General features: G+C 49.8%; 1 long non-coding RNA gene across 1 annotated transcript; it reads right to left on the bottom strand.

The window, feature by feature from the left end:
• Positions 1-11431: 11431 nt before the first annotated feature.
• Positions 11432-23519, bottom strand: LOC103171154. Its single transcript, XR_005660203.1, has 2 exons — positions 23183-23519; positions 11432-12090 (listed from the first exon to the last, which is right to left on the bottom strand). It is a non-coding gene; the product is annotated as an uncharacterized LOC103171154 (long non-coding RNA).
• Between the last annotated feature and the right edge of the window lie 362 nt (positions 23520-23881).

Here is a 23881-nt window from a genome sequence, read left to right as displayed (position 1 = left end):
TATAAATAGAGAAGCAGCGCGGCTCAGTGGAAAGAGCGTGGGCTTGGGAGTCAGAGGTCACCGGTTCTAATCTGTCTCTATCTGTTACCGATTTGTACATTCCAAGCGCTTAGTACAGTGCTCTGCACATAGTAAGCGCTCAATAAATACTATTGAATGAACGAATAATCCCGGCTCCGCCGCCAGTCAGCTGCGTGACCTCGGGCAAGTCACTTAACTTCTCTGTGCCTCAGTTACCTCATCTGTCAAATGTGGATTAAAAAAAAAAATCACGAGCCCCCCCCATGAGACAACCTTGTATCCCCCAGCGCTCAGAACAGTGCTTTGCACATAGTAAGCGCTTGACAAATACCACAGTTTATAAATACGAATGACACAGAATGAAGGGGATTCCTGTTGCACCCAGAGCCAGGAAGGTTGGGTCACCTGAAGGAGAAGTTGTGGGTTGTATGTTGGAGGGCTGATGGGGGTGGTGCCCGGAGGGAGACCGGTCGAGGACTCTGCATTCCTCGAGAACTCTCCTTCATTCATTCGGTCACGTTTATTGAGCACCTCCCGTGTGCTGATGGTGACGGGACACCCTCGGCTCCTTGGAAGAGAGGCCGACGGCACGGGGTGGGGGGTTGGGGGAAGCAGCCGACCCCTACGCGGAGGGAGGTTAGCCGCTCCTGGCTCCTGATGGGGCTGCAGCTCCGGCGGGGAGAGAGATGGAATGGGAGAAAGGCCGGGGGCATCGGGCCAAGAAACACACTCCGATTGGGCGAGCCGGCCGGGAGGTCAGGCTGGGGCGGACCGGCTGGACGGCAGCTCGGAAATTCCAACGGGGGCCACGCTCGCTCCTCGGGGGAAGGCTGGCCTCGGCCCGGCTGCCGGCCCCTGGTGGCTGCCCAGCTGGGCCACCGTGCCGCTGGGAGTGTGACCGTGCGGGTATGCGTCGACTGGCACCAGAAGGCCAGTGTATACGAGCTTGTTCTTGTGTGTGTGTGTGAATGTGTGCGAATGTGTGTAGGAGCGTCAATTTGTGTGCGAGTGTCAGCGTGCGTGAGCGTGTGTTATTGCGGTGCGTATCTGTGTCAGGGTGAATGTAGGTGTCAATGTTCATTCATTCATTCTTCCGTTCAATTCGATCGTATTTATCGAGCACTTACTGTGTGCGGAGCACTGTACTACGCACTTGGGAGAGTACGGTACAACAAGAAACATGTGTATGTTTGTGTGTGTGCGTGTGCTCGTTGTGGGCAGGGAATATGGCTGTTGTTCATTCATTCATTCGATCGTGTTTATTGAGTGCTTACTGTGTGCAGATCACCGTAGTAAGGGCTTGGGAGAGTACAATACGACGGTAAGCAGGCTAATTCCCTGCCCACAATGAGCTTACAGTCTAGGGTGGGGAGATTGTATGGGGAGACTGAGGTATTATACTGTACTCTCCCAAGCTCTTCATATAGACCTTTGCACACAGTGAGTGCTCAGTGAATACCATTGAATTAAATTCAATATTAGTCTGCTGACCTGATGGGTCAGTACTTTCACCCTTTACCCCAGAGTCAGAAGTAAAGAAGCATTTTAAGGACAAGAGGAAAAGAGGAAGGACAAAAATCCCCTGCCCCCAAGTGATGTGGGGGACATGGCAGACCAGCCAGGCTCACCGCTGGTCCGGCCCCGTGGCACTCCTTTGACCAGAGCAGAGATTTACGCCCACGGATCCCTCTGCCGAGAACAGAACAGGCTAACCGGGGCAGAGGTGACGATCTGACTTGTGATGCTATTTGTTAAGTGACAGACCAGCAGCTAGATGGATAGAGACCATAACAGCGATAACGGAAGAACCATCAGAAAGGTTGTGGATTATGGCAGAGGACAGGAAGTCCTGGGGAAAGTATATCCATGGAGTCGCTACGAGTCGGAAACGGCTCGATGGCACTTCATAGTAATAATAATTTGTTAAGTGCTTAGTAGGTGCCAGACACTGTACTGAGCACTGGGGTAATGATATTAATAATAACGATGGACTGTGTTAAGCGCTTACTATGTGGCAAGCACCGTTTTAAGCACCGAGGAGGTAAAAGCTAATCAGGTTGGACAGAGTCTATGTCCCACAGCATTAATCCCTATTTTGGAGATCGGGTATATGACGCCCAGAGAGGTTAAGTGACTTGCCCAGGGTCACACACCCGACAAGTGGCGGAGCCGGAACTATAACCCAGGTCCTTCTGCCTCCCAGCCATGTGCACTATCCACTAGGCCGAGCTGCTTCTCTGCAGATACCAGCTAATCAGGTTAGACACAGTTATGTCCCACGTGGGGCTCATAGCCTTAATTCCCATTTTACAGGTGAGGTAACGGAGGCACAGAAAAGTCAGGTGACTTGCCCAAGGTCACACAGTAGGTAAACGTTGGAGTCAGGATTAGAATCCAGGTCCTTTGAATTCCAGGCCCTTGCTCAACCCTTGAGGCCTCGTTGCTCCTCCTGGTCCTCCTCCTGCCATCCTCCCCAGGCCCAGGAAGAAGCCCTGGGGTAGGAGGTGGGGAGGTGGGCTCGGACCTCTCGGGGCAGCAGAGTCAGGTGGCCCCAGCAGTTTTATGTGACTGGGAAGCCGACAGAGAGGCCGACCCCGGCTCCCACACACTTGCCTTGATTCTCTGCGTTGCTGAGTTTGAAACCCAGTGTCGGTCATTGACAGTCAATCAGATTTATTGATGTTGTGAGCAGAGCACTGTTCTAAGTGCTTGGGAGAGAGCAATATAACAGTATCACAGACACATTGCCTCCCCACAACTAACTTACAGTCTACAGTTTATAGTGTCCTTTCTTGGGGGTCAGGCAGAGGACTAAGACCCAGGACCCCGGGTTTTAATCTGCGTTTTACCACTGGATAACCCCAGGTAGATCTCTTTTCCTATCTGGGTCTCCATTTCCTGTAAAATGGGCAAAATTCTCACCACTCTTTGCCTATATTGTAAAGGTACCTGAGTTCTCATTACTCACCCGGGCTTATTACTTAAAGTCTAACTCACAAGGGAAAACCTCTTCCTTCTTTTTCCTATAGGTAATTTATTTTAGTGTCTGCCTCCCCTGTTAGACTGTAAACTCCTCAAGGGCAGAGATCGTGTCCATTAATTCTATGGTACTTTCCCAGTAGTTAGCACGGTACTCTGCCCTCGGTAAGCACTCGGTGAAAACTACTAACTGATTGGCACAGGGGTAACATGTCGATCTCAAATAGTAGAGGAAGACACAAGGGAGGCTAAGGAGAGATTGATGTGCTTGGAGTCTACCTAGTCCCCCTGGCTCTGTGAGGCTTGGTCTTTTCTTATGCCGTCGAGTCGTTTCCGACCCATAGCGACACCACGGACACGTCTGTCCCAGAGTGCCCCGCTCTCCATCTGCAACTGTTCTGGTAGTGGATCCATAGAGTTCGCTTGGTAAAAATCCCGAGGTGGTTTAACCGTGGCCTCCTTCCGCGCAGTAAACTCGAGTCTCCGCCCTCGACTCTCTCCCGTGCCGCTGCTGCCCAGCATGGGTGAGTTTTGACTTGCAGCAGATTGCTACACTCGCTAGCCACTGCCCAAGCTAGGAATGGAATGGATTGACTCTTGACTCTCCCTCCCGTAGCTGAGATCGGTAGAGCACTGGAAACTCTTTAGGTGCGACCCTGAGGTGGGGGGGAGGTTCGGTAGTCTGAAATGATTTAGGCACCAGAAAGGAGAGGGACAAGTGAGCTTCTATGAAGCAATATGACCTAAGGGGAAGAGCATAGGCCTGGGAATCAGGAGACCCGGGTTCTAATCCTACCTCCTCCTCTTACCTACTGTGTGACCTTGGGCAAGTGTTTAACTTCTCTGGGTTTCAGTTTCCTAATCATTCAAGTGATAGCATTTTTTGAGTGCTTCCTCGGTGCACAGCACTGTACTATTTCACAGAGTAAAATACAACAGAGTTCGTTGACATTCATTCATTCAATCGTATTTATTGAGCACTTACTGTGTGGAGAGCACTTTACTAAGCGTTTGGAATGTACAATTTGGCAACAGATAGAGACAATCCCTGCCTCGCTTACCGTCTTTGGAAGGTACATGAAAATAAATTATGGAAATGTACATGAGTGCTGTGGAGATGAGGATGGGGTGAATATTAAATGCTTAAAGAGCATAGATCCAAGTGCGTAGGCGACAGCAGAAAGGAGAGGGAGTAGAGAAAATGAGGGATAAGTTGGGGAAGGCCTCTTGAAGGAGATTTGACATCAATAAGAGTTGGAAGGTGGGAAAGTGGTGCTCTCTAGTATATGAAGGGAGAGGGAGTTCTAGGTCAAAAGGAAGATGTGAGCAAAGGGTCAACAGCGAGATCAAGGTAAAGTTAGTAAGTTGGCACTGGAGGAGATTTTAGTGTGAGGCCTGGGCTGTAGGAGGAAATCAGTGAGGTAAGATAGCAGAGGGCAAGCTGAATGAGTGCTTTAAAAGTTGATGGTAAAGAGCTTCTGTTTGATGTGGAGGTGGATGGACAACCCCTGGAGGAATTGAGGAGTGGGGAGATGTGAACCAACAGCTTTTTAAAAAACTGATCTGGGCAGCGGAGTGAAGTAAGGACTGGAGTGGGAAGAGACAGGAGGCAGGGAGGCCGATGCACTAGTCAAGGGGGGATAGGATGATTGCTTGGATCGGAGTAGGAGAAGTTTGGATCTCATTTGTAAAATGGGGATTAAATACCTGTTCTTCCTCCCTTTTAGACCGTGAGCCTCCTGCAGCATAGGGACCGTGTCTGATCTGATCATCCTGTAGCTGACCCAGAGCTTAGTAAAGTGCTTGGCATTTAACACATATCACAAGTATTCTAATTATCATTATTCCGTTACAATGCATATTGGGTCAGCCAATCGTATTTACGGAGCATTTACCGTATGAAGGGCACTGTACTAACCACTTAGGAGAGTAGAATGTAACAATATAACAGACACATTCCCAGCCCACAGTGAGCTTACGGTCTAGAGGGAGAGGCAGACATTAATATAAATAAGTAAATGGCGGATATATACCCAAGTGCTGTGAGGCTGGGCTGGGGGATGAATAAAGGGAGCAAGTCAGGGTGACGCAGAAGGGAGGGTCAGGTGCATCTTTACCACAGGTAATGATAATAATAATAATGATATTTGGATTTTTTTTGTTTTTTGTTTTTTAATGGTATTTGTTAAGCGCTTACTATGTGCCAAGCACTGTTCTAAGGGCTGGAGTAGATACGAAGTAATCAAGTTGCCCCACATGGGGCTCACAGTCCTAATCCCCATTTTACAGATGAGGTAACTGAGGCACAGGGAAGTTAAGTGACTTGCCCGAAGTCACACAGCTGATAAGTGGCGGAGCTGGAATGCGAACCCACAACCTCTGACTCCCAAGCCGGCTCTTTCCACTAAGGCAACTAGCAATAGTATTTTTTAAGCACTTACTGTGTGCAGAGAACTCTACTAAGTGGTGGAAGAAAGATCTGGGGGGCTTCTTCTGCAAAGGATGATAGAAAAGGAGGGTAGACTTTGGGCTTTAGCGTCAGCCATTTGAACCCTGCAAATAACCAACCATTGTACAGTCCATGCCCCGTTTCTTTCTCTGAGCTCTCTCGGTGGTCTTCACGGCATCTGTGAATCCCCAAGGGCATCTATCTCATCCTATTGGGTGGGCAGCTCTCTCCCGGAGGGCAGTTAAGCCAGTCCTCTAGGTGGACCCCAGGGCCCAGGATGGGGTCCCTGACTGGCAATTGATTGACAGCCAGACATCAATTTTGCTTCCCATCAGTCCCTGCTCCCCCTGCCTTCTCAAACTCCTTCCTCTCTGGGGGGCCCCAAGGTTTGATGTGGGGTACAAGAAGAGCTGAGAGGTTCCAGGTGCCTGGGTTTCATGCCACTGCCCTCGGTGGAGGAGACCAGGCCCAGAAGACCCTCCTTCAGTCCTGCCCCCGCCTCTGGGGGGCGGGGGCCCAGGGAGATGATCGGCCCACTTGGAGGCTTTGCCCCACCCCATTATTGAGACCGGAGTTGAGTGCTTAGAAGGTGCCTGGCATATAGTAGCCTCTTAACAAATACCATTATTATTATTATTTTCATTATTATCACAATAAAGCAGACCCAATTCCGGTTGAGTCTGAGCTCTCCCCAGTACTCACCCTGGCTGTACCAGTTGTCTGCTGTATGACCTTAGGCAAGTCACTTCACTTCTCTGTGCCTCAGGTACCTCATCTGTAAAATGGGGATTAAGTCTGTGAGCCCAGTGTGGGACGTGAACTTTGTCCAACCTGATTAGCTTGTATCTACCCCAGTACTTAGAACAGTTCCTGGCACATAGCAAGCACTTAACAAATACCACAAACGAACAAACAGACATGAGTGGCCAGTCCCCAGGCACCCGGAGAGGGAAAATGAGTCATCACAACTCTCCAGAAAGAAGAGGGGCCCAGAGGCATTTACCTTTGACTTCTTGCTTCCACCTGGAAGGGTTCTCTTCAGACGTCCTTCCGTCCCTCTTCTCCAACACAGAAGGCTGGAGGCCCAGACCACCTTCTCGTCTCGGAAGAGTGTGGGAGAACCAGGAAGGGTTCGTCCTGGATAAGGCTAGGATTCAGAAACCTTATCCTCCTGTGAAATGGGATCCTTCATCGTGAACACCGGCTTTGGAGGAACCACCAGGTATGGGAAGCAGCCTGGTACCCGAGTGGCTGAGGGCCCGGGGTCGTCTCCTCAGGACCGAAGAGGTAAATTAGGAGAAACAGGCATCAGTAGTAGTCATCGCAGCAGCAGGGGTTATGGCAGTTTTAGCAGCAGCATTTATTGAATTCCCGCTCACTATTGTTATTATTATTATTATAATGATGATGATATTTGTTAAGTGCTCACTCCTTGTCAAGAATTGTTCTAAGCATTGGGGAAGGTAAAAGTTTATCAGGACACAGTTCTTGTTCCACCTGGGGTTCACAGCCTAAGAAGGAGGAAGAACAAATATCGAATCCCCATTTTTTACAGTTGAGGAAACCGAGACACTGAGAAATGAAGGGACTTGCCCAAAGTCACTCAGCCGGTAAGTGGTGGAGCCGGGATTGGAACCCATGTCCTCTGACTCCCAGGCCTGTGCGTTTCCCATTAGGCCACGCTGCTTACCACTTAACTGTTTAATCTAACAATAAATGGTATTTCTTGAGAGAGGAAAGGGAGGGAGGAGCCGCCCTGTAGAATGTAAGTTTGTTGTGGGTAGGGAATGTGTCTGCCATCTCTGTTGTATTGTACTCTCTCCCAAGCACTTAGTAGAGTGCTCTGCACATAAGTACTCAGTAAAATCCACTGAATGATTGATTGATTGATTAGAAAATAAGCCCCCAATCCATCCCCTCCTCCATCCTCCTAGCCACATCTAAAAGCATAACTCCTCCAAGAAGCCTTCCCTGACTAATTTGTCATCTCCCTGTCCTTTTCTCCCTTCCTTCTGTCACTTGCGCATTTTATTCCTCACCCTCTAAACACTGCAGTACTCACATATGACCACCCTTCCTTTTCCTCCTCCCCTGCCCCGCCACAGCACTTAATCACTCAGTGATATTTATTGAGCATTTCCTGTGTGTAGAACACTGTACTAAGCATACTAAGCACTGGGGTAGATACAAGACATTCAGGTTGCACACAGTCGCTGCCCCACACGGGGCTCAGAGTCTTAATCCTCATTTTATAGATGAGGTAACAGGCACAGAGAAGTTAACTGATTTGCCCAAGGTCATGAAGAAGTCAAATGGCAGAACTGAGATTAGAACCCAGGTCCTTCTGACTTCAAGGCCCAGCTCTCTCCACTAGGCCTCCTTAGTAGAGCGTTCTGCAAAAAATAAGTGCTCAATAATTCCTGTTGATGATGGCCTGGGTACCATCCTCCCCATCGCATCCCCACGGGCTGGATGGTTCCTCTCTTTAATGAGGGGGCAGTAAGGAGCAGCAGGTCTGGTCCAATCTCCCTGTTCTATACAGAAAAAAATTGTGGAATTTGTTTAGCGCTTACTATGTGCCAGGCACCGTGTTAAGCGCTGGGGTGGATACAAGCCAATTGGGTTGGACAGAGTCCCTGTCCCACATGGGGCTGACAGTCTCAATCACCATTTTACAGATGAGGTAACTGAGGCGTAGAGGAAGAGAAATGACATTTTGAGGTCACACAGCAGACAAGTGGCAGAGCTGGGGACCAGAACCTAAGACCTTCTGACTCCCAAGCCCATGCTCTATACCCTCTGCCATACTGCTTCTCTGGTTCTCCGCAAGCCAGGCCAAGCCATTTCAGATCGCCATCTGCTCCATCCCAGCCCCAGGAGAATGGCCTGGGACGAGCTGCTTGCAATAACTGACGGGGGCCACCGGGCTGGGATCGGGTCGCACTGAGGATAACTAGGCCGGTCTCTCACTGACATCCGAGACAATTCAGTTCCACGGTGTCTGCCGGGATCCAGGCACAAAGGGTCTCTCATCAATAGCTAAAGAGCCCATTAATAAAAGATATGCCGGGCTCCTCCTTGCCTCCCACCGTGCTCCGCCTTCTCTTCCCCTCAGCACCTGCTCCTCATCCCTCTCCCCTCTGTGGGCTCTCCTTCCTCTCTGGGGCTTTGGGGTGGGGGAACAAGGGTCAATTGTAGGGCACAGGAAGTGCTAGGGGTCCTAGATGCCTGGGGTGGTCAGTCTCAGAGAGTAACATTCTAGCCACTCCCAATCAATCAATCGATTGATCAATTGTATTCATTGAGTGCTTAGTGCGTGCAGAACACTATACTAAGCACTTGGAACAGTATCATTCAAAAGAGTTGGAAGGCATGTCTCCTGCCCACAATGAGCTTACAGTCTAGATGGGGAAACAGCCATTAATATAAATTAATACATTACAGAGGTGGACATTAGTGCTGTGGGGGTGAAGGAGGACTGAATAGTGCAACCCAAGTGCAAGGGAGATGCAGAAGGAAGAAGAAAAGGCCTCCTGAGAAACCAAGATTGCTCCAGGGAAATCCCAGTGATCCAGATCCAGATCTTAACCTCTGTACTGACCCCTAAACTGACCCAACCCCTGGGAGCAGGGCTGGGAGGATGAAGGGAAGCCTGTCTTGCTCCTAGTTACATCCCTCCCATCATCCTTGGTCTTGACTTTATGGACAACTCCAAGATCATCACGAGAGCCACATTCCTAGAATGTGAGTCCTGTGTGGGACCCGGACCCTGCCCGACCTGATTATCTTATAACTATCCCAGTGCTTAGTGCAGTGCTTAACAAAACTATGACTATTATTATTACTTTCATTATTGGTCATTATTGGTAGTATTCCTGGGACTGGCTAATGTTTGGTCCCTGTCTTCTGTCCACTGGGTCTCCTCCCTCCTTAACTGAGAGGGAAATGGGATCTGGAAGAAAGATTAGTTCATGAAGGATGGAGTGCAGAAGGATGGATGCCCCAGGTCGAGGCAGCTGCTCCAAGTTGATGGGCTCAGTCATGTGAGCTCCAGTGGTCTGAGCTGACTGGCTTGGAGTTCCTCCCCTCAGCACCTCGACACTTGTCTAATGTACAGATATCGGGGATTCAGAGGACCTGGGTTCTAATCCTGGCTCTGCCACATGTCTGCCGTGTGACCTTGGGCATGTCACTTCACTTTTCTGGGCCTGACTTACCTCATCTGGAAAGTGGGGATCAAGACCGTGAGCCCCATGTGGGGCAGAGACTGTGTCCAACCTGATTTCTATCCCAGCATTTAAAGCAGTGCTTGGCACATAATAAGTGCTTAACCAATACCACGATTTATTTTTATTTAGGGACCAAGGAGGAGAGGTCCCACAGAAACCTGATCAGAGGGTTGTCCTGATCCTCCATCCCGACTGGCCCATCTGTCCCAAATGCACAGGTTTTCACCTGCCTGGAGGCAGGGCGCTCGACCAGGTGACCTTTTGAGGTCCCATTCCTTTTGAGGACTCTGGGAGTTGAATACTCCCAAGGGCTGGAATCTGGCAGGCCTTGTGTCCAGATCCTGCCTCTGCCTCACTTCTAACCTTGGGCCGAGGAGGCCCTGTCTGAGCCCTGGCCCTGCCTGAGCCCAGGCCCCGGAGTAAGTAATTCCTTGACCAAGCTATCGGATCTGCCTGATCTCCTCTCCTCCTCTCCCCTAATCTTCTCTCCGTTCAGTGACCCCGGCAGTGGACCGAGAAGGGGCAGAAGGGGCCTCTGATCTTCCCTGCTTGACACTGAGGCATTAAAAATGCATCCTCACCTAACTGAGAGAGGCAGAGTTCAGAGAGATTCAGAAAACTAAAGCAGCAGAGAGAGGTGACGGATGGGGGAGAGGGGTGTCACTCCCTCAGCCATCCTGGCCATCACATGTATTCCTCTCTAGTTCTTATTTACTTCACTGTTTCTCTAATTCCTTATTTTTCCTTTTATCACTTGCATCTACGCTATTAATGTTTGGTCCAATATTTGTTTGGCGATTTCTGTCTGTTTGGTTTTTTTAAAATATGATATTTGTTAATCATTTACTCTGTGCCAGGGACTGTACTAAACGCTAGCATAGATTACAAACTAATCAGATTGGACATAGTCCGTGTCCCACGTGGAGCTCACAGTCTTAATGCCATTTTACCAACGAGGTAACTGAGGCACAGAAAAGTCAAGTGACTTGCCCAAGGTCACACAACAGACAAGTGTCGGAGCTGGAATTAAAAACCAGGCTCTCTGACTCCCAGGGCTAGGATCTCTCTACTAGGCCACACTGATTCTCATTTTCCTCCTCCATTTGATTGTAAGCTCTTCGAGGGCAGGACCATGTCTTTTCTGCTGTTTGCTCCGAAGCATCTAACTCAGTGCTCTGTCTCAGCTAAGTGCTCAATAAATCCCTGACGATATTGATGTTCAGAGAATCAGAGGAAAAAGCACACACTCAGAGGTAGAGTCCTAGAATCAGAGAGACAGTATCTGCCGGCCTACTGTGTGACCTTGGGCAAGTCACTTAACATCTCTTGGCCTCAGTTTCTTCTTTTTTTATGAAATCGGTTAAGCTACTACACGCCAGGCACTGTATTAAGCTCCAGGATAGATACAAGTTAATCATGTTGGACACGGTGCATCCCACAAGAGGCTCACAGTCTTAATCTCCATTTACAGATGAGGTGACTGAGGCCCAGGGAAATCAAGTGACTCACCCAAGGTCACACAACAGATAAATGGCAGAGCTGGGATTAGAACCCAGATCCTTCTGACTCCCACGCCCAAGCTCTATCCTCTAGGCCATACTGCTTTCCCATCTGCTTTCATTGTGTGTAAAATGAGGATTCAAAACCTGTTCTCCTTCCAAGTGGGCCTGGGATTGTGTCTAAACTGTCCATCGTGTATCTATCTCAATACTTAGTACAGTGTTTGACACAGAAGTAAGCCCTAAACAAATACCACTATTATCATTATTTTTATTTTTGAGGTTTGGGCAGAGTTGGGTACCACGGTAAGGCCAGGAAATGTTCTCTGGCTCTCCAGGCAGGATGTCCAGGGGCAAGTGCCATCCTGTTCAGAAATATTCAACTAGTCCCGAGGCTGAGGTCTCTTCAGTGTCCATCCAGACCCGCTCACGCCGGCTTCGGAAAACCACAGACTGGGGGGTTGGAGCTGGGGGACTGTGAGGAGAGGTCCGAACAGGGTGGGTGAGGGTGGTTGCTGCGCTTCCAACGCCGAGGAGAGATGGTAGCCTCAGCCTTAAGGGCCGGCAGGAAGTTCGTGAGGCAGAAGCCTAGGCGCCTGGTGGGGCAGAGCTGGGAAAGAGCCACGGCGGAGTCTTCTCTTGATCACGACTCTCCTGCCTGCTCCGCTCTGAGTCTCTGGGTTGTGATCTGGATACCTCCTCCAGAGCAGTGGGAACTGTGGCCTCCCTCCCCTGGTCTTCTGGAAGCACTGGGCCCCAGGCAACTGGGATGGCTGGACAATGAGCTGCTGCCCCAAGTCCCCTCCCTCTTGCTTGGCCCCAGTGCCCCTAGGCAAGGAGGCCGTTGCTGTTTCTGGCAGGAAAAGGGAATTCCAGCAGGGTGACAGAGGAAGGTGGTTGTGCTTAGGTCCATCTGGCAGCCAGGAGAGATTTGCATAAAAACAAAGGCAGAAACGCCAACATGAAATATTTGATTGGGAGCCGCTTTCCAAAGTGGCTTCTCCACCCTCCCCTCACCCACCTCCACCTCATCCCCACCGCAGCCTCCCTTCCCCCTTTGTTCATTAGGGTTTCTGATTTAAGAGGTTAGTTCTGGCATCGCTATATTCACAGAGAGGTGAGCTTAGCTTGAGGCACTCGGATCCATTGCAAGAATTGCATTAGCTTGTTAATTTCAGGGAATTATCGACGCTAATCAAAGTCAGTTTGGAGGAGCCAAATTGAAACGGTCAGACCTGGGCAGGAGCAAACCTGTCTTCTGGACTTTCTCCTCTTGTGGATGGAGCTGATGTCAGGGTGGGCTGGACGGGGGAGTGGGTGGGAGAGAGACTGAGCGGGGAAGATGGAGAGGGGAGGGAGGCCCAAGGGAGAGGATCAAAGGCATTCAAGAGAGGAAGGTCCTCTCCTAGCTTCTTCTATGCTCCTTCTTTCATGGCACCTGAGGCTGAGATGAACCGGAACCAGTCGTCCTCGGAGGTCTCAGACTGGGTACGTCTCACACTTTGGGTCAGGACCCTGCTAGGTCATTGGGCAGGTTCAAGTTTAAATATTGTCACTGTTTTCCTCTTGCATGCAAACCAAATTGCTCTGGAGGAAGGGGCCGGAGGATCGGGGGGGGGGGGGGTGAATAGAGAAACAGAAAAACTGGGAAAACATCAAAAAAAGACAGAGACAGAGACAAAAAAGACCCAAGAGATCCAGAAAGGCAGAGTGAGAGAGATTGTGTGTGTGTGTGTGTGTGTGTGTGTGTGTGAGAAAGAGAGAGAGAGAGAGGAGGAAAAGAAAGAGACAGAGACCGAGAGAAGGTGAACCATTTTCCTGGGCCTCGGAGTGCAGCAATTATCCAGCCCGAGTCAATCAATTTCCTCTGTGCTGAGCACATTCCCCGCATCCTGCCACTTAAATGAAGTTAAACGAAGTTTTTAATTAAACCTCCTCCCTGTTCTGGGCGAGCCCTGTGGAGGAGGGAGGCAGCTGCAGGATTCCTGCTCCCACAGTTGGGGAGGGCGAGGCAGCTTCTCTTTGGAGCTGTGAGAGGCCAGTCTGGGCCCCTTGCCAGCTGGGGTTTGTGTATGGGCAGGGGGAAGTTCCCAAGCTGGAGCTGGGTCCCTCTCACAGGTCCACAGGGCAGGCACAAGCAAACAGAGGGAGGAGTTGAAGTCTCAGAATTTTTTTTCCTCACAAAGGGACATACTCCTAACCTGACCGACTCGGTGAATATTCATTCATGAATTGGAGCAAATGGCAGTGTGTCATTTGAGCCATTCCTCTGCCTGAAAGCCAGCCCCTGCCCTCGGGTATCCTAGTCCCCCTGGGCCTCAGTTTGGCCACAACCAGATCCTAAAATGGCAGGATTACCAGGAGGCAGGGAAATAGACTTGGATCTCTGTTTCGGAAGCCTCGATGGGCTTCATCACCACAGAGAGGGTTTGTTCAGAAGGGCAATGGTGAGTCTGAACGTCAGAGATGCTTGGCTAGATTCTTATTCCCAGCAAAGTGACTCCCCCAGGATCCCATCTAGCCCGATCTGGCCAGGGAGGGAATGGGCAGGGGTGGGCCGGGGGGGCAGGAAGGCGGTTCAGTGCACTATGCCACTTCTCTGTGCCTCAGTTACCTCATATGAAAACTGGAGATCAAGACTGTGAGCCCCCTGTGGGACAGGGACTGTGTCCAACCTAATTAACTTGTATCTAACCCAGTGCTCAGAACAGTGCTTGGCAAATAGTAAGTGCTTAACAAATATCATAAATCTGTACAGGAAGCATTCACGGAGGATGATGGTGATGGGCCCGGAAGGAAGAAGGAAAAGAGCACTTTGAGGAAGGCAGGAGCAGGCACCTTCTGAATCAGGGAGGAAAGCTCATCTAACATTGGGTGGGTGTCCCACATGCCATACAATCAATAAATCAAGCCATCGATCGAGAAATTGATCAATAATATTTAATGAGTGCCTTCTAGGAGGCAGAACACTGTAAAAGCGGTGGAGTTACCCTCGAGGAGCTTACAGTGCAGCGGGGGCACGGAGGAAGGGTCTGTCAAGGTGTAATTTGGATCTGAAAGGCTGGAATTCTGAAGGGGGAGGAATATTTAAAGGGGTTTGGAATGACTGTGGTTTTCTAGGTAAGCCCGGATTTCCTGGGCTCCCTATGCAGCATCAGAATAGAAGTCTTCCTGGGAAGGAGGTGGGATGGAAGTGGCACTAATTCACTCTCGGAGTCCTGGATGAAGTTTGGGAATAATCTGCATGATGCCGTGATTTTCATCCCGATGGACCATGAGGAGGGAGGAGGGCAACAGGAGCAGGCTGTGAATTCCCCTACTTGTTCAATCCTACTTTGCCCCTTGCAGTTAGAAGCAGCCTTTCCTGAGACAATCTGGAGACGATCTGTCGGCATCGGCTTTGAGAAAGATCCGCCATTAGGGCACAGGCAACCTTAGAACCTTTAGGGGAGAGTGTGGACCGTGGTGAAGTTGTCCTAAGTCAACTTTTGAGGAGTGAGGGAGGGTAGTAGGAGCGGAGGAATGGAAGGGTTGGGAGAATGGCTTTCTTGAGGAGTGGCAGATTTGCCCAAGCAGCCACTCCAGGTCATAGAGACCTATATAAATGGAGGAGCCCTACTAGTCATTTTGTCCATTTCCCCCTTGCAAAAAAGGGGTTGACCCTCGTTAGAGCCATATCCTTAAAGAATGTCAACATTTTCCAGTTCGGAGGTAGTGCAGGGCCAAGTCTCTTCTTTTAGCACATTTAATAGATATGCTCTTTACTCTTAACTAAAGACAAGGTCTCCCTCCCAAATATCTTCAAGTGTATTATTCATCCTATGGAATATTAAAGAAAGATTTCCAAACTCTTCTCAAGCGGGAACCTCCCTCCCTCCCTCCCTCCCTCCCTCCCTCCCTCCCTCCCTCCCTCCCTCCCTCCCTCCCTCCTTCCCTCCCTTCTTCCTTCCTTCCTTCCTTCCTTCCTTCCTTCCTTCCTTCCTTCCTTCCTTCCTTCCTTCCTTCCTTCCTTCCTTCCTTCCTTCCTTCCTTCCTTCCTTCCTTCCTTCCTTCCTTCCTTCCTTCCTTCCTTCCTTCCTTCCTTCCTTCCTTCCTTCCTTCCTTCCTTCCTTCCTCTCTTTCTTTGCCTGAGTACCCACTGAAAGTGGTGATTAAGGTGTTGGATCACTTTGCAGAATGTCCAGGACACAGATGCCTACAGCCTGGTTGCCCTACTTAGCTTAGCTCAGAGATCTTCACACAGTAAGCACTCGATAAATCCCATTGATTAATTATTTGATTGATTGATTGATTGATTGAGGGGCTTGTCATATAGGACTTGATTCCATCCTGGGTTGACGAACCGCAAAGCTCTGTCCGTGGTGCTGAGGATTTTATTTTGTGGTATTTGATAAATCCTTAGTACGTGCCAGGCATTGTACTTGTACTAAACTCTGGGTTAGATAAAGTTACTCAGGTTGGACACAGTCCCTGTCTCGCCTGGGACTAAAAGTCTTAATCCCCATTTTACAGATGCGGTAACTGAGGCAAAGAGCAATTAAGTGACTTTCCCAAGGTCACACAGCAGACAAGAGACAGTGCTGGGATTCGAATGTGGGTTTTTCTGACTCTCAGGCTTGTGCTCTATCCACTAGGCTTGCTTTTCTGCACAGAACTGGTGTCTCCAGGATCCGATGCTCTACTTTAGGGGGAAGAGGGCAGACGGGGTCAGGTGGCAGGGTCAGGCTGCAGGGTCACACTACCTCAGAGGACATCTGGCCATTTGCTCGAGGCTAATGAAGTAGTCTACCCTTTACTGGGGGAAGGGAGAAAGGCAGAGACCAAGTGCTGAGCCCTAATTTGTTGTCCCCTGCCTCGATCTCCCCTGTCTTGCCGCCGACCCCTGGCCCACGTCCTACCTCTGGCCTGGAAAGCCCTCCCTCCTCGAAGCCACCAAATAATCACTCTTCCCCTCTTCAAAGCTTTACCGAAAGCACACCACCTCCAAGATGCCTACCCAGACTAAGCCCCCTTTTGCTCAGCTCCATCTCCTTTCCGCATCACCTCGACTCGCTCCCTTTGTTCTCCACCCCGCCCGCAGTACTTACGTATTTATGTATATATCTATAATTCGATTTATTTATATTGATGTCTGTTTACTTGTTTCAGTGTCTGTCTCTCCCTCTCTAGGCTGTAAGCCTGTTGTGGGCAGGGATCGTCTCTCCTTATTGCTGCATAGGGAGGTAGCGTGGCTCAGTGGAAAGAGCCCGGGCTTGGGAGTCAGAGGTCATGGGTTCAAATCCCGACTCAGCCACTTGTCAGCTGTGTGACTTTGGGCAAGTCACTTCACTTCTCGAGGCCTTGGTTACCCCATATGTAAAATGGGTATTAAGACTGTGAGCCCCACCTGGGACAACCTGATCACCTTGTATCCTCTCCAGTGCTTAGAGCAGTGCTTTGCACATAGTAGGTGCTTAACAGATGTCATCATCATAATTATTACTTTCCAAGCACTTAGTACAGTGCTCTGCACACAGTAAGTGCTCAATAGATACTACTGAATGAATGAATGAATCAGTCAATCAATCAGTCATATTTATTGAGCTCTTACTGGCACTTGGGAGAGTTCAATACAACAGAGTGGGTTGATGAATTCCTTGCCCACAACGAGTTTACAGTCTAGAGGGGGAAAAGACATTAAAATTAAATAAATAAATTACATAAATGCACATAACTTCTGTGGGGCTGAAAGTGGGGTGAATACCAGGTGCCCAAAAGAAACTCAAGTCTTACTCATCAATCCATTAATCATTTAATCAATCACTTACAGGTATTTATTGAGCACTTACTCTGTGCAGAGCATTGCGTTAAATGCTTGAAAGAGTTCAACGCAGGGCAAAGATTTGACCCCAGCTGCTCAACTCAGTAAGTCTGGTTTCATGGGAACTTTCCCAGTTTCCTGAGCAGAAGTAACCTCACCTTAGGCCAGTTTCTCCAGTGTGGGAGGCGGTCTCTCAAACCTCAGCACTCCCCTGGACTTGCAAAGTACAGCAGCGGGACACACTGGGGTCTAGGTTGCTCAGAGGGGAAGAGGGGAGTGTTCGGGTGGACGTTTGTTCTCAACGAGCCACTGAAATATATGGGCTATGAGACTTTTAAAACCATTAGATTGTAAGCTCCTTGTGGTCAGGGTTTGGTGTCTTGCTTCCGCCGCATTCTTCGAGCGCTTAGTATAGTCTTTTAAATTCACTGTGTGTATAATAAGAACCTTCAGTTGATTGCTTGATCGAGGGATAACTGAACCCACATAGCTATTTTCATTCACTCGTTTATTCACTTAAACATATTTCCTGAGCACTCACTGTGTGCAAAGCACTGTACTAAGTGCTTGGGAGGGTACAATGCAACAGTAAAAAGACACATTCCCTGTCTACAACGAGCTTATGATCTACAAACGGCTCCCATCCAAAGGCTAACTGTAGCCACTGAGCTTGCTCGGTTCTGATTTTTCAGTTCGATTATTGCTGGTCAATAGTATCATCACCGAACTGACCACTCGGAGGCTAAGATGGAGATTTCAGCTCAAGGTCTGCACCAAGGAAGAGCCAGGGTCAAAGAGGAAAGGAGGGAGGAAGCGGGAAAAGAAAAGTACCCAACATGAGTACATTTGCTCTGATTGTAGTCTATCTAACCCAGTGTTTAGTCCAGCGCTTAGCCTAGTAAGTGCTTAACAAGTACCACAGATCATCATTATTATTACTACTACTAATAATAATCGTATTTTTTTAAGCACTTACTACGTGGCAAGCGCTGTTCTAAGTGCCGAGATAGATACAAGTTAATCAGGTTGGATGTAGTCCCTGTCTCATCTGGGGCTCACAGTCTTAATCCCCATTTTACAGATAAAATAACCGAGGCACAGAGAAGTAAAGTGTCTTGCCCAAGGTCACACATGGACAAGTTGCAGAGGCAAGATTAGAACCCAGGTCCTCCTGGATCCCAGGCCCGTGCTTTATCCGCTACGCCACGCTGCTTCCCGGTGGCTTTAACCTGGAACTTATCCTGGGAACCGGAATAAGCCTGGTTCGTAGTAATAATAGTAGTCATAGTAATATTAATACTTAATGTATCTGTGCTTCAGTTCCCTCATCTGCAGGATGAGGATTAAGACCGTGAGCCCCACGTGGGACGTGGACCGCGTCCAACCAGATTAGCTTGTATCTATCCTGCTGCTTGGTACGGTGTCTGGCACACAGTAAACGCTTAATAAATACCATTGAACCGCACCCCCAACCTCCGCAAAACCCACACTCTTTCCCAGATATCTGCAGCCTCCTAAGTCCCTGCTGCGCTCACTATCCTACACCTGTCTTCCCACTGATCGACAATCAGGGGCTCTAAAGTTTAGGCTGTTGCAGTCTGAACAGGGTCGGTCTTCCCACGGGACCCCGCCTGTGGGAGGGCCCGTGCTCAGTTTGAACCTAGCTGGGCTATTTGGATGGGCCTGGAAGCCACGGGACCCACGACCTAACCGAAACCCGCGTAGGACTCGGTGGCCTTAAGATTAAGAGCCCTCCCTCCCATCCCTGGTAAACTATCCACTCCTCCATGCTGCTTCTGTAAACGACGAGCTGAACGACGCGCTCACCGTGGCTCCCTCCCTGAGGTGTCCCAGGGAAAACTCGAGAAGGCAGCCCGGCCTAGTGGAAAGAGGACGGGCTTGGGACCCAGGAGTCCTAAATTCTCATCTTGGCTCCGGGACCTACCTCCCATGTAACTCGGAGTAAGTCATTTTGAACTTCTGTGGGCTTCAGTTTCCTCATCTGTAAAATGGGGATAAAATACCCATCTACCCTCTTAGACCGGGAGTCCCGGGTGGGAGAGGGACCGTGTCTGACCTGATGATCTTTTAACTAGTCCAGTGCTCAGTAGAGTACTTAGCACAGCAGCTGAGTACTAAGTACTAGTACTAAGTACTTAGAGAAGCAGCGTGGCTCAGTGGAAAGAGCCCGGGCTTGGGAGTCAGAGGTCATGAGTTCGAATCTCATTTTTATTGAGTTTTATTGCCATTGTTCTCGTCTGTCCGTCTCCCCCGATTAGACCGTAAGCCCGTCAAACGGCAGGGACTGTCTCTATCTGTTGCCGACTTGGTCATCCCAAGCGCTTAGTACAGTGCTCTGCACATAGTAAGCGCTCAATAAATACTATTGAATGAATGAATGAATGAATGAATGAATCCCGCCTCTGCCACTTGTCAGCTGTGTGACTGTGGGCAAGTCTCAGTTACCTCATCTGTAAAATGGGGATTAAGACTGTGAGCCCCACGTGGGACAACCTGATTCTACCCCAGCGCTTAGAACAGTGCTCGGCACAGAGGAAGCGCTTAACAGATACCAACATTATTATTATTAAGTCACTTCTCTTCTCTGGGCCTCAGTGACCTCATCTGTAAAATGGGGATTAACTGTGAGCCTCACGTGGGACAACCTGATGACCCTGTATCTAGCCAGCGCTTAGAACAGCGCTCTGCACATAGTAAGCGCTTAACAAATGCCACCATTATTGTCACCACCGAGTAAGCACTTAACAAATGTCACATTTAATGATTCTCGCGTGTCCCCTCTTGGCTCCCCGGGCTCGTGCTGCCCCCGTGTGGGGAGCCTAGAAAGTCACAGCCTGCCATTCCACCTGGGGCAGTGCCCGCTGGCCCAAGGCCAAGGAAGCCAAGCCTCCACCTGGAGGCTCTCTCTGTGCCCAGATGAACCAAGGGGTGCCTCACCAGTAGGCCGATGGATGGGTCCAGTGGCCCACCTGGCATCCCAAGAATCCCCCAGATGCCTCCATCCTCGCTGGCTTCTTCCAGCTCCGTGCGTTCCTTCTTGTCTCTGCTGCACGGCTGGGATCAGGACCGGCAGTAGAGAAGAACCAGGGAAGAGACAACGGGGCAAGGTTAGTGAAGAATGTCCCGGCGCTACTCTGCTTCGAGGCCGAGCTCTGAGGGCTCCTTGCAAATACTCTCCCACCGGGATACACGTTGGAGGGAAACGTTAGTGCCAACGAGTCTGAGACCTCCTGGACCGTTCCCAGTGGAGCCTACCCATTGGTCCTGTTCGTTCTGCTCAAGTGCCATCTGCTAGTCAGCTGCCTCTTGGCCTCCTGGTCATCCCGCTACCTGAGGACCGTCCCTCCCGTCTTCGCTGAACCCATCCCTTGTCCTTCTCGGCGTTGCTGCCGGTCCCCTCCGGGCAGTGCCCACGTGGTTTCATCCCAGTGGGAACTGACCTGCCTCCCACTCCAGGCCGGTCGGGGAGTTGGGGGAGGCTGTGGTGGATGGTTCTTTCCTCCCATGATCCTTTGTGCTTTAGCCAAGGTGCGGGCCTCTTGTGGACCTGCAGAAACGATTCCTCCGACACTGGTCTGAATTTCCCCCCACACGTACACGGCCAGGAGTCTAATGTTGCCAACGTGATCTCAGTCCCCTCCCGCTTCCTCCTAGCTTTCCAGGGGTAATAATAATGATAATAATGAAGGTATTTGTTAAGCGCTTACTATACAGCAGGCACTGTACTAAGCGCTGGGGTGGCTACAAGCAAGTCGGTCTGGACACGGTCCCTGTCCCATGTGGGGCTCACAGTCTCAATCCCCATTTTACCGATGAGGTAACTGAGGCACAGAGAATTGAAATGACTTGACCAAGGTCACAGAGCTGACGGCGGCGGAGTTGGAATTAGAACCCACGACCTTCTGACTCCCTGGCCCATGCTCTATTCGCTACTCCAAACTAATACCTGGTTCGGCTCTGATACCAATCAACCAATCCCCCTTCCCTCTTGGTCAGTCAGTCAATCGTATTTATTGAGCGCTTATTGTGTGCAGAGCACTGTACTAAGAGCTTGGGAGAGTACAGTACAACAATACAACAGACACCTTCCCTGCCCACATCAAGCTTTCAGTCTAGAGGGCAGCTCTACCCTGTCTCTGGCCTAGGTCATTCCAGCCGCACCGCCAAACGACTCCCAGGGACTCGCTGAAGTATGAGCCACATCACTTGAGCATTAGGGTCTCTGGATAGGTCTCATTTGGATGGGTGCCCTCCTCCGTGCTCATTCATGGGGCCCTTCCATTTGTCAGACCTGGAGCAAGGAGGGCTGGAGGGAGCACTGTTTTCATCTGAGACCTGCCCTGGGTAAATCTGTTCTCCTTGCCCTTGGCCTGAGCTGCCTCATCTGACTCCAAATAATAATAATAATAATAATGATAATAACTATGACACTTGTTAAGTGCTTACTACGTGTCAAGCATTGTACTAAGCGCTGGGATAGCTACAAGATGATCAAGCCCCAAATGGGGCTCACAGTCTAAGTAGGAGGGCGAACAGGTATCATTGGTGTCATCCTTGACTCGGTTCTCTCATTCACCCCACACATCTAATCCGTCGCCGAGATCTGCCGGTCTCACCTTTATAATATCGCCAAGATCCGCCCTTTCCTCCCCACCCAAACGGCTATCTTACTGCTACGGGTTCTCATAATATCCCGGCCGGATTATTGTGTCAGCCTGCTCTCTGACCTCCCTTCCTCCTCTCTCGCCCCGCTCCAGTCTATTCTTCATTCCGTTGCCCGGCTCATCTTCCTGCAGAAACGCTCTGGGCATGACACTCCCCTTCTTAAAAGCCTCCAGTGGTGGCCTATCAACCGCCACACGAAACAAAAACTTCTCACTCTAGGCTTCAAGGCTCTCCATCACCTTGCCCCCTCCTACCTCTCCTCCCTTCTCTCTTTTTACCGCCCACCCCGCACGCTCCGCTCCTCTGCCGCCCACCTCCTCACCCTCCCCCGTTCTCGCCTATCCCGCCGTCGACCCCTGGCCCACGTCCTCCCGCTGTCCTGGAATGGCCTCCCTCCTCACCTCCGCCAAACTAACTCTCTTCCTCTCTTCAAAGTCCTACTGAGAGCTCACATTCTCCAAGAGGCCTTCCCAGGCTGAGCTTCCCCTTTTCCCTCTGCTCCTTCTCTGCTCCCCCCTTCACCTCCCCTCACCTAAGCCCCCTTTTACCCCCCTTTCCCTCTGCTCCTCCCCCCTCCCTTCTCCTCCCCTCAGCACTGTGCTCGTCCGCTCGTTTGTATATATTTTTATTACCCTATTTATTTTGTTAATGAGAGGTACATCCCCTTGATTCTATTTATTGCTATTGTTTTTGTCTGTCTGTCTCCCCCGGTTAGACTGTAAGCCCGTCAATGGGCAGGGATTGTCTCTATCTGTTGCCGATTTGTACATTCCAGGTGCTTAGTACAGTGCTCTGCACATAGTAAGTGCTCAATAAATACTACTGAATGAATGACCAGGTATCAAATACCCATTTTATGGGTGAGAAAGTTGAGGCACAGAGAAGTGAAGTGTCTTGCCCAGATCTCACAGCAGGCAAGTGGTGGAGCCTGGATTAGTACCCAGGTCCTCTGCCTCAGGGCCAAGCTCTTTCCACTAGACCCTGGCTGTTCTCGATTTTCAGAACCGTTTCCTGTGTGCACAGTTTCTGGTCGGTACAGTTTCCCGGGTGCATTCTTTGCCGTGTGGGCTTGCAACTTTGTTTTCTGACTTCCTGCTTTGGCCGTTCGGATGGTAAGCTCCACGCTGGCCTGTATATCTTTATCTTGGTTCCTCCCGCCTCTCTGTCAGAGCCCGTCCCAAGAGCCACTCGATAAATTAGGGCAGTGATCCCAGTGCCATTTGCCCTCCCCAAGGGGAACAAGTGGGGAAATAATCACCCCTGGTAGTTAGCAGGAGGAAGACGAGGCAGGAGGAAAACAGGGATGGGTGGAAAGTGATAGCTAAAATCGGAAATGTAATTTAACGTCTGTCTCCCCACTAGGTTGTGAGTTTCTTGAAGGCAGAATGGACACAATACGTGCTCAACAAATCGGTAAATCAGTGGTATTTATAGAGCACTTACTATGTGTGGACTACTATAGAAAGCACTTGGGAGAGTACAAGACAAAAGAATTTGCAGTCACGTTCCCTGCCCTTACCGAGATTTAATGATTGATTGTCAGCTTTCCTCTGAGTGAGGCAGCTCTCAGCAGGGCCGCCTGATTCCATCTCCATCCTGATTCCACCTCGGGCAGGAAAGACCGGACATAGGACACTCTTGACCCACCTGGAGAAGTCCTGTAAGAGGCTCACTGTCTGCTTTCTTGAGAAAAACAGCAATTATGTAAGATCATGCACTTATGAGAGAATTCTTTTTTTGCTCCTGAACCGTCCAACTGGGCTCGCCTACCCCTAGCACAAGTTCACCCGATAATAATCCCAATAATTGTGGTTTTGTTAAGCACTTACTGTGCACTATACACTTTGCTAAAGATAAGATATTCAGCTCCAACAGTCTCTGTCCCAAACGGGGCTAATGATAACCGAGGGTATTTGTTAAACGCTCTAGACCGAAGCTCGTTGTGGGCAGGGAATGTATCTGCCAACTCTGTATTCTCTCAAGTGTTTAGTATTCATTCATTCATTCATTCATTCATTCATATTTATTGATCACCTACTGTGCGCAAAGCACTGTTCTAAGTGTTTGAGAGAGTACAGTATAACAACAGACACATTTCTGCTCACGAGAAGCTCAGCACATAGTAAGCGCTTAACAAATACCAACATTGTTATTATTATTATTATTAAACAAATAAATAGATAAATAAATAAATGATTTCAGTGCTCTGCTCATGGTA

The sequence above is a fragment of the Ornithorhynchus anatinus genome, chromosome 7, assembly GCF_004115215.2.
Source record: "Ornithorhynchus anatinus isolate Pmale09 chromosome 7, mOrnAna1.pri.v4, whole genome shotgun sequence".
In the NCBI taxonomy this organism is placed as follows: Eukaryota; Metazoa; Chordata; class Mammalia; order Monotremata; family Ornithorhynchidae; genus Ornithorhynchus; species Ornithorhynchus anatinus.
This window is presented reverse-complemented; position numbering and strand designations above follow the sequence as displayed.